Source organism: Hyla sarda, unplaced genomic scaffold (genome assembly GCF_029499605.1).
Source record: "Hyla sarda isolate aHylSar1 unplaced genomic scaffold, aHylSar1.hap1 scaffold_1689, whole genome shotgun sequence".
NCBI classification, from domain to species: Eukaryota; Metazoa; Chordata; class Amphibia; order Anura; family Hylidae; genus Hyla; species Hyla sarda.
Genome location: NW_026608329.1, coordinates 5,001 through 20,000, shown reverse-complemented (window position 1 = coordinate 20,000; position 15,000 = coordinate 5,001).

Here is a 15,000-nt window from a genome sequence, read left to right as displayed (position 1 = left end):
GTGCCCAAGGATAGCGCGCCCTGCCTGGGTACAGGGACCCGCGCCTCCCGCCCTGGTTCTCTGTCAAAAGTCCCGAGGCCTGGAAGTCTGTCAGGGGACCCTTCCGGAGGCCTCGCCCGGGTTCGGTGCACCCTGCCTGGGCACAGGGACACACACTTACCCCTGGCCGACAACCAGACTTTGACATTTTTCCGTCTGGCCCACCCTGGGGGGTCCAGGGGCATCGGGGGCCCTCGGCCGACCGGACTTCGTACTCGCTCGACTATGTCGAATATGTCGACGCTTCCCCTTCCCCGCCGCGGGGGGGTCCGCGTCGACGATCCTTTGCCCAAGGATGGCGCGCCCTGCCTGGGTACAGGGACCCGCGCCTCCCGCCCTTGATCCTTCTCAAATGTCCCGAGGCCTGGAAGTCCGTCAGGGGACCCTTCCGGAGGCCTCGCCCGGGTTCGGTGCACCCTGCCTGGGCACAGGGACACACACTTACCCCTGGCCGACAACCAGACTTTGACATTTTTCCGTCTGGCCCACCCTGGGGGGTCCAGGGGCATCGGGGGCCCTCGGCCGACCGGACTTCGTACTCGCTCGACTATGTCGAATATGTCGACGCTTCCCCTTCCCCGCCGCGGGGGGGTCCACGTCGACGATCATTTGCCCAAGGATGGCGCGCCCTGCCTGGGTACAGGGACCCGCGCCTCCCGCCCTTGATCCTTCTCAAATGTCCCGAGGCCTGGAAGTCCGTCAGGGGAGCCTTCCGGAGGCCTCGCCCGGGTTCGGTGCACCCTGCCTGGGCACAGGGACACACACTTACCCCTGGCCGACAACCAGACTTTGACATTTTTCCGTCTGGCCCACCCCGGGGGGGGGGGGGGGGGGGTCCAGGGGCATCGGGGGCCCTCGGCCGACCGGACGTCGTACTCGCTCGACTATGTCGAATACGTCGACGCTTCCCCTTCCCCGCCGCGGGGGGGTCCGCGTCGACGATCCTTTGCCCAAGGATAGCGCGCCCTGCCTGGGTACAGGGACCCGCGCCTCCCGCCCTTGATCTCTCTCAAATGTTCCAAAGCCTGGAAGTCCATCAGGGGACCCTTCCGGAGACTCGCCCGGGTTCGGTGCACCCTGCCTGGGCACAGGGACACACACTTACCCCTGGCCGACAACCGGACTTTGACATTTTCTGTCTGGCCCACACTGGGGGGGTCCGGGGGGACGGGCACCCTCGGCGGACCGCCCGCCAGACTGGCTCGACTCGCTCGACGTCCCAGCTCTCTGGCACAGGAGGCCGTTCTAAGATACCCGGTCGCTATGCTGTGATACACTTTTATGAAAGCGTACCACTCCGACATGCCCAGCTCATGGAACTGTCGCCTGGATTCGGCTTTCAAATCCGATCTCATAGTGGTTCTCAGTTTTGAGATAATCATCATGTCTGGAGGTCTGTCAGGGGACCCTTCCAGATGACTTGCCCGGGTTCAGTGCACCCTGCCTGGGCACAGGGACACACACTTCCCACGGGCCAACCACCCGACTTTTAACATTTTCCCTTGACTCCGGGTTGGCGCGTCGGCACCACCCCGGGGGCATCGGGGGCTCTCGGCCGACCGGACGTCGTACTCGCTCGACTATGTCGAATATGTCGACGCTTCCCCTTCCCCGCCGCGGGGGGGTCCACGTCGACGATCCTTTGCCCAAGGATAGCGCGCCCTGCCTGGGTACAGGGACCCGCGCCTCCCGCCCTTGATCCTTCTCAAATGTCCCGAGGCCTGGAAGTCCGTCAGGGGAGCCTTCCGGAGGCCTCGCCCGGGTTCGGTGCACCCTGCCTGGGCACAGGGACACACACTTACCCCTGGCCGACAACCAGACTTTGACATTTTTCCGTCTGGCCCACCCCGCGGGGGGGGTCCAGGGGCATCGGGGGCCCTCGGCCGACCGGACGTCGTACTCGCTCGACTATGTCGAATATGTCGACGCTTCCCCTTCCCCGCCGCGGGGGGGTCCGCGTCGACGATCCTTTGCCCAAGGATAGCGCGCCCTGCCTGGGTACAGGGACCCGCGCCTCCCGCCCTTGATCCTTCTCAAATGTCCCGAGGCCTGGAAGTCCGTCAGGGGAGCCTTCCGAAGGCCTCGCCCGGGTTCGGTGCACCCTGCCTGGGCACAGGGACACACACTTACCCCTGGCCGACAACCAGACTTTGACATTTTTCCGTCTGGCCCACCCCGGGGGGGGGGGGGTCCAGGGGCATCGGGGGCCCTCGGCCGACCGGACGTCGTACTCGCTCGACTATGTCGAATATGTCGACGCTTCCCCTTCCCCGCCGCGGGGGGGTCCGCGTCGACGATCCTTTGCCCAAGGATAGCGCGCCCTGCCTGGGTACAGGGACCCGCGCCTCCCGCCCTTGATCCTTCTCAAATGTCCCGAGGCCTGGAAGTCCGTCAGGGGAGCCTTCCGGAGGCCTCGCCCGGGTTCGGTGCACCCTGCCTGGGCACAGGGACACACACTTACCCCTGGCCGACAACCAGACTTTGACATTTTTCCGTCTGGCCCACCCCGGGGGGGGGGGGGGGTCCAGGGGCATCGGGGGCCCTCGGCCGACCGGACGTCGTCCTCGCTCGACTATGTCGAATATGTCGACGCTTCCCCTTACCCGCCGCGGGGGGGTCCGCGTCGACGATCCTGTGCCCAAGGATAGCGCGCCCTGCCTGGGTACAGGGACCCGCGCCTCCCGCCCTTGATCTCTCTCAAATGTTCCAAAGCCTGGAAGTCTGTCAGGGGACCCTTCCAGAGGCCTCGTCCGGGTTCGGTGCACCCTGCCTGGGCACAGGGACACACACTTACCCCTGGCCGACAACCAGACTTTGACATTTTTCCGTCTGGCCCACCCCGGGGGGTCCAGGGGCATCGGGGGCCCTCGGCCGACCGGACGTCGTCCTCGCTCGACTATGTCGAATATGTCGACGCTTCCCCTTACCCGCCGCGGGGGGGTCCGCGTCGACGATCCTGTGCCCAAGGATAGCGCGCCCTGCCTGGGTACAGGGACCCGCGCCTCCCGCCCTTGATCTCTCTCAAATGTTCCAAAGCCTGGAAGTCTGTCAGGGGACCCTTCCAGAGGCCTCGTCCGGGTTCGGTGCACCCTGCCTGGGCACAGGGACACACACTTACCCCTGGCCGACAACCAGACTTTGACATTTTTCCGTCTGGCCCACCCCGGGGGGGGGGGTCCAGGGGCATCGGGGGCCCTCGGCCGACCGGACGTCGTCCTCGCTCGACTATGTCGAATATGTCGACGCTTCCCCTTCCCCGCCGCGGGGGGGTCCGCGTCGACGATCCTGTGCCCAAGGATAGCGCGCCCTGCCTGGGTACAGGGACCCGCGCCTCCCGCCCTGGTTCTCTGTCAAAAGTCCCGAGGCCTGGAAGTCTGTCAGGGGACCCTTCCGGAGGCCTCGCCCGGGTTTGGTGCACCCTGCCTGGGCACAGGGACACACACTTACCCCTGGCCGACAACCAGACTTTGACATTTTTCCGTCTGGCCCACCCCGGGGGGTCCAGGGGCATCGGGGGCCCTCGGCCGACCGGACGTCGTCCTCGCTCGACTATGTCGAATATGTCGACGCTTCCCCTTCCCCGCCGCGGGGGGGTCCGCGTCGACGATCCTGTGCCCAAGGATAGCGCGCCCTGCCTGGGTACAGGGACCCGCGCCTCCCGCCCTGGTTCTCTGTCAAAAGTCCCGAGGCCTGGAAGTCTGTCAGGGGACCCTTCCGGAGGCCTCGCCCGGGTTTGGTGCACCCTGCCTGGGCACAGGGACACACACTTACCCCTGGCCGACAACCAGACTTTGACATTTTTCCGTCTGGCCCACCCCGGGGGGTCCAGGGGCATCGGGGGCCCTCGGCCGACCGGACGTCGTCCTCGCTCGACTATGTCGAATATGTCGACGCTTCCCCTTCCCCGCCGCGGGGGGGGGTTCGCGTCGACGATCCTGTGCCCAAGGACGGTGCACCCTGCCTGGGCACAGGGACACACACGTCAATCGGGACTTTGTCGCTCAGCCTAAAAGGTCGGCCTGAAGCACTGTCGTGCGTCCCGACGGGGTCCGCCCACCCGCCCGCCGGTGCCGCTGCCTTCCTCTGGGTGTGCCCTCTCCGGGGATACCATGCGCGGGGTGGGCGAACCCTCCCGGGGGTCCAGGGACCGGTGCCAAACACCCCGCGCACAGCGATCTCGACCTTGTCAATGTTACGCTCAGCCTACTTCGGGGCCACGCTGCACCGCCCGTGCGGGTTCGCGCACCCACCCGGTGGTCCCGCTGCCTTCCTCCGGGTGTGCCCTCTCCGGGGATACCATGCGCGGGGTGGGCGAACCCTCCCGGGGGTCCAGGGACCGGTCCCAAACACCCCGCACACAGCGATCTCGACCTTGTCAATGTTACGCTCAGCCTACTTCGGGGCAACGCTGCACCGCCCGTGCGGGTTCGCGCACCCACCCGGTGGTCCCGCTGCCTTCCTCCGGGTGTGCCCTCTCTGGGGATACCATGCGCGGGGTGTGCGAACCCTCCCGGGGGTCCAGGGACCGGTCCCAAACACCCCGCGCACAGCGATCTCGACCTTGTCAATGTTACGCTCAGCCTACTTCGGGGCCACGCTGCACCGCCCGTGCGGGTTCGCGCACCCACCCGGTGGTCCCGCTGCCTTCCTCCGGGTGTGCCCTCTCCGGGGATACCATGCGCGGGGTGTGCGAACCCTCCCGGGGGTCCAGGGACCGGTGCCAAACACCCCGCGCACAGCGATCTCGACCTTGTCAATGTTACGCTCAGCCTACTTCGGGGCCACGCTGCACCGCCCGTGCGGGTTCGCGCACCCACCCGGTGGTCCCGCTGCCTTCCTCCGGGTGTGCCCTCTCCGGGGATACCATGCGCGGGGTGGGCGAACCCTCCCGGGGGTCCAGGGACCGGTCCCAAACACCCCGCGCACAGCGATCTCGACCTTGTCAATGTTACGCTCAGCCTACTTCGGGGCCACGCTGCACCGCCCGTGCGGGTTCGCGCACCCACCCGGTGGTCCCGATGCCTTCCTCCGGGTGTGCCCTCTCCGGGGATACCATGCGCGGGGTGGGCGAACCCTCCCGGGGGTCCAGGGACCGGTCCCAAACACCCCGCGCACAGCGATCTCGACCTTGTCAATGTTACGCTCAGCCTACTTCGGGGCCACGCTGCACCGCCCGTGCGGGTTCGCGCACCCACCCGGTGGTCCCGCTGCCTTCCTCCGGGTGTGCCCTCTCTGGGGATACCATGCGCGGGGTGGGCGAACCCTCCCGGGGGTCCAGGGACCGGTCCCAAACACCCCGCGCACAGCGATCTCGACCTTGTCAATGTTACGCTGAGCCTACTTCGGGGCCACGCTGCACCGCCCGTGCGGGTTCGCGCACCCACCCGGTGGTCCCGCTGCCTTCCTCCGGGTGTGCCCTCTCCGGGGATACCATGCGCGGGGTGGGCGAACCCTCCCGGGGGTCCAGGGACCGGTCCCAAACACCCCGCGCACAGCGATCTCGACCTTGTCAATGTTACGCTCAGCCTACTTCGGGGCCACGCTGCACCGCCCGTGCGGGTTCGCGCACCCACCCGGTGGTCCCGATGCCTTCCTCCGGGTGTGCCCTCTCCGGGGATACCATGCGCGGGGTGGGCGAACCCTCCCGGGGGTCCAGGGACCGGTCCCAAACACCCCGCACACAGCGATCTCGACCTTGTCAATGTTACGCTCAGCCTACTTCGGGGCCACGCTGCACCGCCCGTGCGGGTTCGCGCACCCACCCGGTGGTCCCGCTGCCTTCCTCCGGGTGTGCCCTCTCTGGGGATACCATGCGCGGGGTGTGCGAACCCTCCCGGGGGTCCAGGGACCGGTCCCAAACACCCCGCGCACAGCGATCTCGACCTTGTCAATGTTACGCTCAGCCTACTTCGGGGCCACGCTGCACCGCCCGTGCGGGTTCGCGCACCCACCCGGTGGTCCCGATGCCTTCCTCCGGGTGTGCCCTCTCCGGGGATACCATGCGCGGGGTGGGCGAACCCTCCCGGGGGTCCAGGGACCGGTCCCAAACACCCCGCGCACAGCGATCTCGACCTTGTCAATGTTACGCTCAGCCTACTTCGGGGCCACGCTGCACCGCCCGTGCGGGTTCGCGCACCCACCCGGTGGTCCCGCTGCCTTCCTCCGGGTGTGCCCTCTCTGGGGATACCATGCGCGGGGTGGGCGAACCCTCCCGGGGGTCCAGGGACCGGTCCCAAACACCCCGCGCACAGCGATCTCGACCTTGTCAATGTTACGCTGAGCCTACTTCGGGGCCACGCTGCACCGCCCGTGCGGGTTCGCGCACCCACCCGGTGGTCCCGCTGCCTTCCTCCGGGTGTGCCTTCTCCGGGGATACCATGCGCGGGGTGTGCGAACCCTCCCGGGGGTCCAGGGACCGGTGCCAAACACCCCGCGCACAGCGATCTCGACCCTGTCAATGTTACGCTCAGCCTACTTCGGGGCCACGCTGCACCGCCCGTGCGGGTTCGCGCACCCACCCGGTGGTCCCGCTGGCTTCCTCCGGGTGTGCCCTCTCTGGGGATACCATGCGCGGGGTGTGCGAACCCTCCCGGGGGTCCAGGGACCGGTCCCAAACACCCCGCGCACAGCGATCTCGACCTTGTCAATGTTACGCTCAGCCTACTTCGGGGCCACGCTGCACCGCCCGTGCGGGTTCGCGCACCCACCCGGTGGTCCCGCTGCCTTCCTCCGGGTGTGCCCTCTCCGGGGATACCATGCGCGGGGTGTGCGAACCCTCCCGGGGGTCCAGGGACCGGTGCCAAACACCCCGCGCACAGCGATCTCGACCTTGTCAATGTTACGCTGAGCCTACTTCGGGGCCACGCTGCACCGCCCGTGCGGGTTCGCGCACCCACCCGGTGGTCCCGCTGCCTTCCTCCGGGTGTGCCCTCTCCGGGGATACCATGCGCGGGGTGGGCGAACCCTCCCGGGGGTCCAGGGACCGGTCCCAAACACCCCGCACACAGCGATCTCGACCTTGTCAATGTTACGCTCAGCCTACTTCGGGGCCACGCTGCACCGCCCGTGCGGGTTCGCGCACCCACCCGGTGGTCCCGCTGCCTTCCTCCGGGTGTGCCCTCTCTGGGGATACCATGCGCGGGGTGTGCGAACCCTCCCGGGGGTCCAGGGACCGGTCCCAAACACCCCGCGCACAGCGATCTCGACCTTGTCAATGTTACGCTCAGCCTACTTCGGGGCCACGCTGCACCGCCCGTGTGGGTTCGCGCACCCACCCGGTGGTCCCGCTGCCTTCCTCCGGGTGTGCCCTCTCCGGGGATACCATGCGCGGGGTGGGCGAACCCTCCCGGGGGTCCAGGGACCGGTCCCAAACACCCCGCACACAGCGATCTCGACCTTGTCAATGTTACGCTCAGCCTACTTCGGGGCCACGCTGCACCGCCCGTGCGGGTTCGCGCACCCACCCGGTGGTCCCGCTGCCTTCCTCCGGGTGTGCCCTCTCTGGGGATACCATGCGCGGGGTGTGCGAACCCTCCCGGGGGTCCAGGGACCGGTCCCAAACACCCCGCGCACAGCAATCTCGACCTTGTCAATGTTACGCTCAGCCTACTTCGGGGCCACGCTGCACCGCCCGTGCGGGTTCGCGCACCCACCCGGTGGTCCCGCTGCCTTCCTCCGGGTGTGCCCTCTCTGGGGATACCATGCGCGGGCAGTGCGAACCCTCCCGGGGGTCCAGGGACCGGTCCCAAACACCCCGCGCACAGCGATCTCGACCTTGTCAATGTTACGCTCAGCCTACTTCGGGGCCACGCTGCACCGCCCGTGCGGGTTCGCGCACCCACCCGGTGGTCCCGCTGCCTTCCTCCGGGTGTGCCCTCTCCGGGGATACCATGCGCGGGGTGTGCGAACCCTCCCGGGGGTCCAGGGACCGGTCCCAAACACCCCGCGCACAGCGATCTCGACCTTGTCAATGTTACGCTCAGCCTACTTCGGGGCCACGCTGCACCGCCCGTGCGGGTTCGCGCACCCACCCGGTGGTCCCGCTGCCTTCCTCCGGGTGTGCCCTCTCCGGGGATACCATGCGCGGGGTGGGCGAACCCTCCCGGGGGTCCAGGGACCGGTCCCAAACACCCCGCGCACAGCGATCTCGACCTTGTCAATGTTACGCTCAGCCTACTTCGGGGCCACGCTGCACCGCCCGTGCGGGTTCGCGCACCCACCCGGTGGTCCCGCTGCCTTCCTCCGGGTGTGCCCTCTCTGGGGATACCATGCGCGGGGTGTGCGAACCCTCCCGGGGGTCCAGGGACCGGTCCCAAACACCCCGCGCACAGCGATCTCGACCTTGTCAATGTTACGCTCAGCCTACTTCGGGGCCACGCTGCACCGCCCGTGTGGGTTCGCGCACCCACCCGGTGGTCCCGCTGCCTTCCTCCGGGTGTGCCCTCTCCGGGGATACCATGCGCGGGGTGGGCGAACCCTCCCGGGGGTCCAGGGACCGGTCCCAAACACCCCGCACACAGCGATCTCGACCTTGTCAATGTTACGCTCAGCCTACTTCGGGGCCACGCTGCACCGCCCGTGCGGGTTCGCGCACCCACCCGGTGGTCCCGCTGCCTTCCTCCGGGTGTGCCCTGCGCGGGTGGTGGGGGGGGGGGGGTGTGCGAACCCTCCCGGGGGTCCAGGGACCGGTCCCAAACACCCCGCGCACAGCAATCTCGACCTTGTCAATGTTACGCTCAGCCTACTTCGGGGCCACGCTGCACCGCCCCGTGCGGGTTCGCGCACCCACCCGGTGGTCCCGCTGCCTTCCTCCGGGTGTGCCCTCTCTGGGGATACCATGCGCGGGCAGTGCGAACCCTCCCGGGGGTCCAGGGACCGGTCCAAACACCCCGCGCACAGCGATCTCGACCTTGTCAATGTTACGCTCAGCCTACTTCGGGGCCACGCTGCACCGCCGTGCGGGTTCGCGCACCCACCCGGTGGTCCCCGCTGCCTTCCTCGGGTGTGCCCTCTCCGGGGATACCATGCGCGGGGTGTGCGAACCCTCCCGGGGGTCCAGGGACCGGTCCCAAACACCCCGCGCACAGCGATCTCGACCTTGTCAATGTTACGCTCAGCCTACTTCGGGGCCACGCTGCACCGCCCGTGCGGGTTCGCGCACCCACCCGGTGGTCCCGCTGCCTTCCTCCGGGTGTGCCCTCTCCGGGGATACCATGCGCGGGGTGTGCGAACCCTCCCGGGGGTCCAGGGACCGGTCCCAAACACCCCGCGCACAGCGATCTCGACCTTGTCAATGTTACGCTCAGCCTACTTCGGGGCCACGCTGCACCGCCCGTGCGGGTTCGCGCACCCACCCGGTGGTCCCGCTGCCTTCCTCCGGGTGTGCCCTCTCCGGGGATACCATGCGCGGGGTGGGCGAACCCTCCCGGGGGTCCAGGGACCGGTCCCAAACACCCCGCACACAGCGATCTCGACCTTGTCAATGTTACGCTCAGCCTACTTCGGGGCCACGCTGCACCGCCCGTGCGGGTTCGCGCACCCACCCGGTTGTCCCGCTGCCTTCCTCCGGGTGTGCCCTCTCCGGGGATACCATGCGCGGGGTGTGCGAACCCTCCCGGGGGTCCAGGGACCGGTCCCAAACACCCCGCGCACAGCGATCTCGACCTTGTCAATGTTACGCTCAGCCTACTTCGGGGCCACGCTGCACCGCCCGTGCGGGTTCGCGCACCCACCCTGTGGTCCCGCTGCCTTCCTCCGGGTGTGCCCTCTCCGGGGATACCATGCGCGGGGTGGGCGAACCCTCCCGGGGGTCCAGGGACCGGTCCCAAACACCCCGCGCACAGCGATCTCGACCTTGTCAATGTTACGCTCAGCCTACTTCGGGGCCACGCTGCACCGCCCGTGCGGGTTCGCGCACCCACCCGGTGCTCCCGCTGCCTTCCTCCGGGTGTGCCCTCTCTGGGGATACCATGCGCGGGGTGGGCGAACCCTCCCGGGGGTCCAGGGACCGGTCCCAAACACCCCGCGCACAGCGATCTCGACCTTGTCAATGTTACGCTCAGCCTACTTCGGGGCCACGCTGCACCGCCCGTGCGGGTTCGCGCACCCACCCGGTGGTCCCGCTGCCTTCCTCCGGGTGTGCCCTCTCTGGGGATACCATGCGCGGGGTGTGCGAACCCTCCCGGGGGTCCAGGGACCGGTCCCAAACACCCCGCGCACAGCGATCTCGACCTTGTCAATGTTACGCTCAGCCTACTTCGGGGCCACGCTGCACCGCCCGTGCGGGTTCGCGCACCCACCCGGTGGTCCCGCTGCCTTCCTCCGGGTGTGCCCTCTCTGGGGATACCATGCGCGGGGTGTGCGAACCCTCCCGGGGGTCCAGGGACCGGTCCCAAACACCCCGCGCACAGCGATCTCGACCTTGTCAATGTTACGCTCAGCCTACTTCGGGGCCACGCTGCACCGCCCGTGCGGGTTCGCGCACCCACCCGGTGGTCCCGCTGCCTTCCTCCGGGTGTGCCCTCTCCGGGGATACCATGCGCGGGGTGTGCGAACCCTCCCGGGGGTCCAGGGACCGGTGCCAAACACCCCGCACGTCGATCGGGACTTTGTCAATTTTACTCTCAGCCTACGAAGGAGCTCCGTCGGGCCGCCCGACGGGGTCCGCCCACCCGCCCGGCGGTACCGCTGCCTTCCTCCGGGTGTCCGCTCTCCAAGGATCCCAAGCCGGGGTGGGCTCGGCGGGGTCCGGTGGCCGTCGGGGAGCCGTCCCGCCCGCCCGCGTGTCTCCTGGGACGGCTCGGCCCCCCTCCGCGAGGGAGGCCGAGGGAGGGCAGCCGAGGTGCGGTCCTGCTGCGCGCACTCCGACGCCCGCGGCTTAGGGGAGAGGCCCGGGGAGCGAGGCGTGCCGACGCGGGACCGGAGTCTCGCGGGCAGCCTCGAGGACCCCGAGGGGCCTTGGGTCTCCCGCGCCGGGACGCGGTTGCGCTTCCTGCCGGACCGCCCGGCCGCCCCTCCCTATGCCCTTCGGGACCGCCGACCCCTCCGCCGCTCCGGGTTCCGGGATCCCGTGCCCGAGGTGGGCGCGCCCTGCCTGGGATGCAGGGACCCGCGCTTAGCCCCCGGGGACACGCCGATCGGGACTTTGTCGATTTTACGCTCAGCCTACGAAGGAGCTCCGCCGGGCCGCCCGACGGGGTCCGCTCACCCCCCCCCCCCCGGCGGTACCGCTGCCTTCCTCCGGGTGTCCGCTCTCCAAGGATCCCGTGCCCGGGGTGGGCTCGGCGGGGTCCGGTGGCCGTCGGGGAGCCGTCCAGCCCGCCCGCGTGTCTCCTGGGACGGCTCGGCCCCCCCTCCGCGAGGGAGGCCGAGGGAGGGCAGCCGAGGTGCGGTCCTGCTGCGCGCACTCCGACGCCCGCGGCTTAGGGGAGAGGCCCGGGGAGCGAGGCGTGCCGACGCGGGACCGGAGTCTCGCGGGCAGCCTCGAGGACCCCGAGGGGCCTGGGGTCTCCCGCGCCGGGACGCGGTTGCGCTTCCTGCCGGACCGCCCGGCCGCCCCTCCCTATGCCCTTCGGGACCGCCGACCCCTCCGCCGCTCCGGGTTCCGGGATTCCGTGCCCGAGGTGGGCGCGCCCTGCCTGGGATGCAGGGACCCGCGCTTAGCCCCCCGGGGACACGCCGATCGGGACTTTGTCGATTTTACGCTCAGCCTACGAAGGAGCTCCGCCGGGCCGCCCGACGGGGTCCGCTCACCCGCCCGGCGGTACCGCTGCCTTCCTCCGGGTGTCCGCTCTCCAAGGATCCCGTGCCCGGGGTGGGCTCGGCGGGGGCCGGTGGCCGTCGGGGAGCCGTCCCGCCCGCCCGCGTGTTCTGGGACGGCTCGGCCCCCCCTCCGCGAGGGAGGCCGAGGGAGGGCAGCCGAGGTGCGGTCCTGCTGCGCGCACTCCGACGCCCGCGGCTTAGGGGAGAGGCCCGGGGAACGAGGCTCGCCGACGCGGGACCGGAGTCTCGCGGGCAGCCTCGAGGACCCCGAGGGGCCTTGGGTCTCCCGCGCCGGGTCGCGGTTGCGCTTCCTGCCGGGCCGCCCGGCCGCCCCTCCCTATGCCCTTCGGGACCGCCGACCCCTCCGCCGCTCCGGGTTCCGGGATACCGTGCCCGAGGTGGGCGCGCCCTGCCTGGGATGCAGGGACCCGCGCTTAGCCCCCCGGGGACACGCCGATCGGGACTTTGTCGATTTTACGCTCAGCCTACGAAGGAGCTCCGCCGGGCCGCCCGACGGGGTCCGCCCACCCGCCCGGCGGTACCGCTGCATTCCTCCGGGTGTCCGCTCTCCAAGGATCCCGCGCCCGGGGTGGGCTCGGCGGGGGCCGGTGGCCGTCGGGGAGCCGTCCCGCCCGCCGCATGTTCTGGGACGGCTCGGCCCCCCTCCGCGAGGGAGGCCGAGGGAGGGCAGCCGAGGTGCGGTCCTGCTGCGCGCACTCCGACGCCCGCGGCTTAGGGGAGAGGCCCGGGGAGCGAGGCTCGCCGACGCGGGACCGGAGTCTCGCGGGCAGCCTCGAGGACCCCGAGGGGCCTTGGGTCTCCCGCGCAGGGACGCGGTTGCGCTTCCTGCCGGACCGCCCGGCCGCCCCTCCCTATGCCCTTCGGGACCGCCGACCCCTCCGCCGCTCCGGGTTCCGGGATACCGTGCCCGAGGTGGGCGCGCCCTGCCTGGGATGCAGGGACCCGCGCTTAGCCCCCCGGGGACACGCCGATCGGGACTTTGTCGATTTTACGCTCAGCCTACGAAGGAGCTCCGCCGGGCCGCCCGACGGGGTCCGCCCACCCGCCCGGCGGTACCGCTGCATTCCTCCGGGTGTCTGCTCTCCAAGGATCCCGCGCCCGGGGTGGGCTCGGCGGGGGCCGGTGGCCGTCGGGGAGCCGTCCCGCCCGCCGCATGTTCTGGGACGGCTCGGCCCCCCTCCGCGAGGGAGGCCGAGGGAGGGCAGCCGAGGTGCGGTCCTGCTGCGCGCACTCCGACGCCCGCGGCTTAGGGGAGAGGCCCGGGGAGCGAGGCTCGCCGACACGGGACCGGAGTCTCGCGGGCAGCCTCGAGGACCCCGAGGGGCCTTGGGTCTCCCGCGCAGGGACGCGGTTGCGCTTCCTGCCGGACCGCCCGGCCGCCCCTCCCTATGCCCTTCGGGACCGCCGACCCCTCCGCCGCTCCGGGTTCCGGGATACCGTGCCCGAGGTGGGCGCGCCCTGCCTGGGATGCAGGGACCCGCGCTTTGCCCCCCGGGGACACGCCGATCGGGACTTTGTCGATTTTACGCTCAGCCTACGAAGGAGCTCCGCCGGGCCGCCCGACGGGGTCCGCCCACCCGCCCGGCGGTACCGCTGCCTTTCTCCGGGGGGGTACGGTGGCCGTCGGGGAGCCGTCCCGCTCGCGCGTCTCCTGGGACGGCTCGGCCCCCCTCCGCGAGGGAGGCCGAGGGAGGGCAGCCGAGGCGCGGTCCCGCTGCGCGCACTCCGACGCCCGCGGCTTAGGGGAGAGGCCCTGGGGCCTTGGGTCTCCCTCGCCGGGACGCGGTTGCGCTTCCTGCCGGACCGCCCGGCCACCCTCCCTGTGCCCTTCGTGACCGCCGACCCCTCGTCGCGCATCTGGCGGCAGCCGCCGCCTCCGCACCGGCGCGATGCGGCATCTGGGGGGAGGGGGACCCTCTCGCCTTTACTGACACGGGCTCCGCAGAGTGGCTAGCTCCCTGCCGGATCACGCTTCGTTAGATCGATCGAGGGACCTTCAAAGACGGATATAGCCTTCCGGACCGTGCCGTGGCGCGACTCGGCACCGGGGGGATCGAGGCCCTTCGCCGACACGGGCTCCGGGGCCCGGCCGGACGAGGGGGTCGGTTCCCGCCGGATCGCGCGTCGAAACGACCGTCTGGGGATATTGCGAATGATGCCGTTCTCTCCGGACACATCTGGGGGAGCCCACTCCGTGCCGCTCAAGCTCGCCTCCCGGGAGGGACGACCCCTTTCCCGGCGGGAGTTCCGCCGGGAGGGGGTATACCCTAAGGGCCCCCCCGAGCCCCGGCACGATGCGGCGTCAGGGGGAGCGAGACCCTCTCGCCTTCGCCGACACGGGCTCCGGAGCCCGGCCGAACGAGAGGGTCGCTCCCCGCCGGATCGCGCCTCGCCAGATCGATCGAGGGACCTTCAGAGGATGAAAAACCGAGAAATTACGCCCATAGCTCGGCCCCTCCGGTCCAAAGAGGGTGCCGGCAGGGCACGCGCGCATCACCCCCGGGACCGGGGGACTTCGGCGGACCGCCCGCCGGAGTTGCTCGACTCGCTCGACGTCCCGGCCCTCTGGCACGGGTGGCCGTTCCGCTGCAACTGTTCCCAAGGACGGCGCGCCCTGCCTGGGTACAGGGACCCGCGCCTCCCGCCCTTTTAGCCTCTCTGGGTCTGTGCGTGTAAAGGGGACCCTTCCGGAGGCTTTGCCCGGGGACCGACCGGCCCCGGGTCGGGTACGCGAACCGGACCCGTTCCCCCCGGCATTCACCGAGGGAGAAGGCAGAGGTTCGTCCGCAGGGGAGCACACGCTCGGCCCTGGCGTACCCCGGGAGAGCAGCCGTGCTTCTCGCTCTCCTGCTATCCCCAGGCAGGTGGCCGTTCTGCGGTAGCCGGTCGCCATGCTGCTATGCAGTTTTACGAACGCGTGCCACTCTGTCATGCCCGACTCGTGGAACTGTCACCCGGATTCGGCCTTCGAATCCGTTCTCATAGCGGTTCTCGGTTTCGAGATAATCGTCAGGCCCGGAAGTCTTTCGGGGGACCCTTCCAGAGGCATTGCCCGAGTTCGGTGGACCCTGCCTGGGCACAGGTACTCACGACTCCCCCAGGGCTGACAACCGGGACTCGTATTCTGTCAGGGGTACGTGTCGCCCATCCTGTTCCCAAGGACGGCGCGCCCTGCCTTGG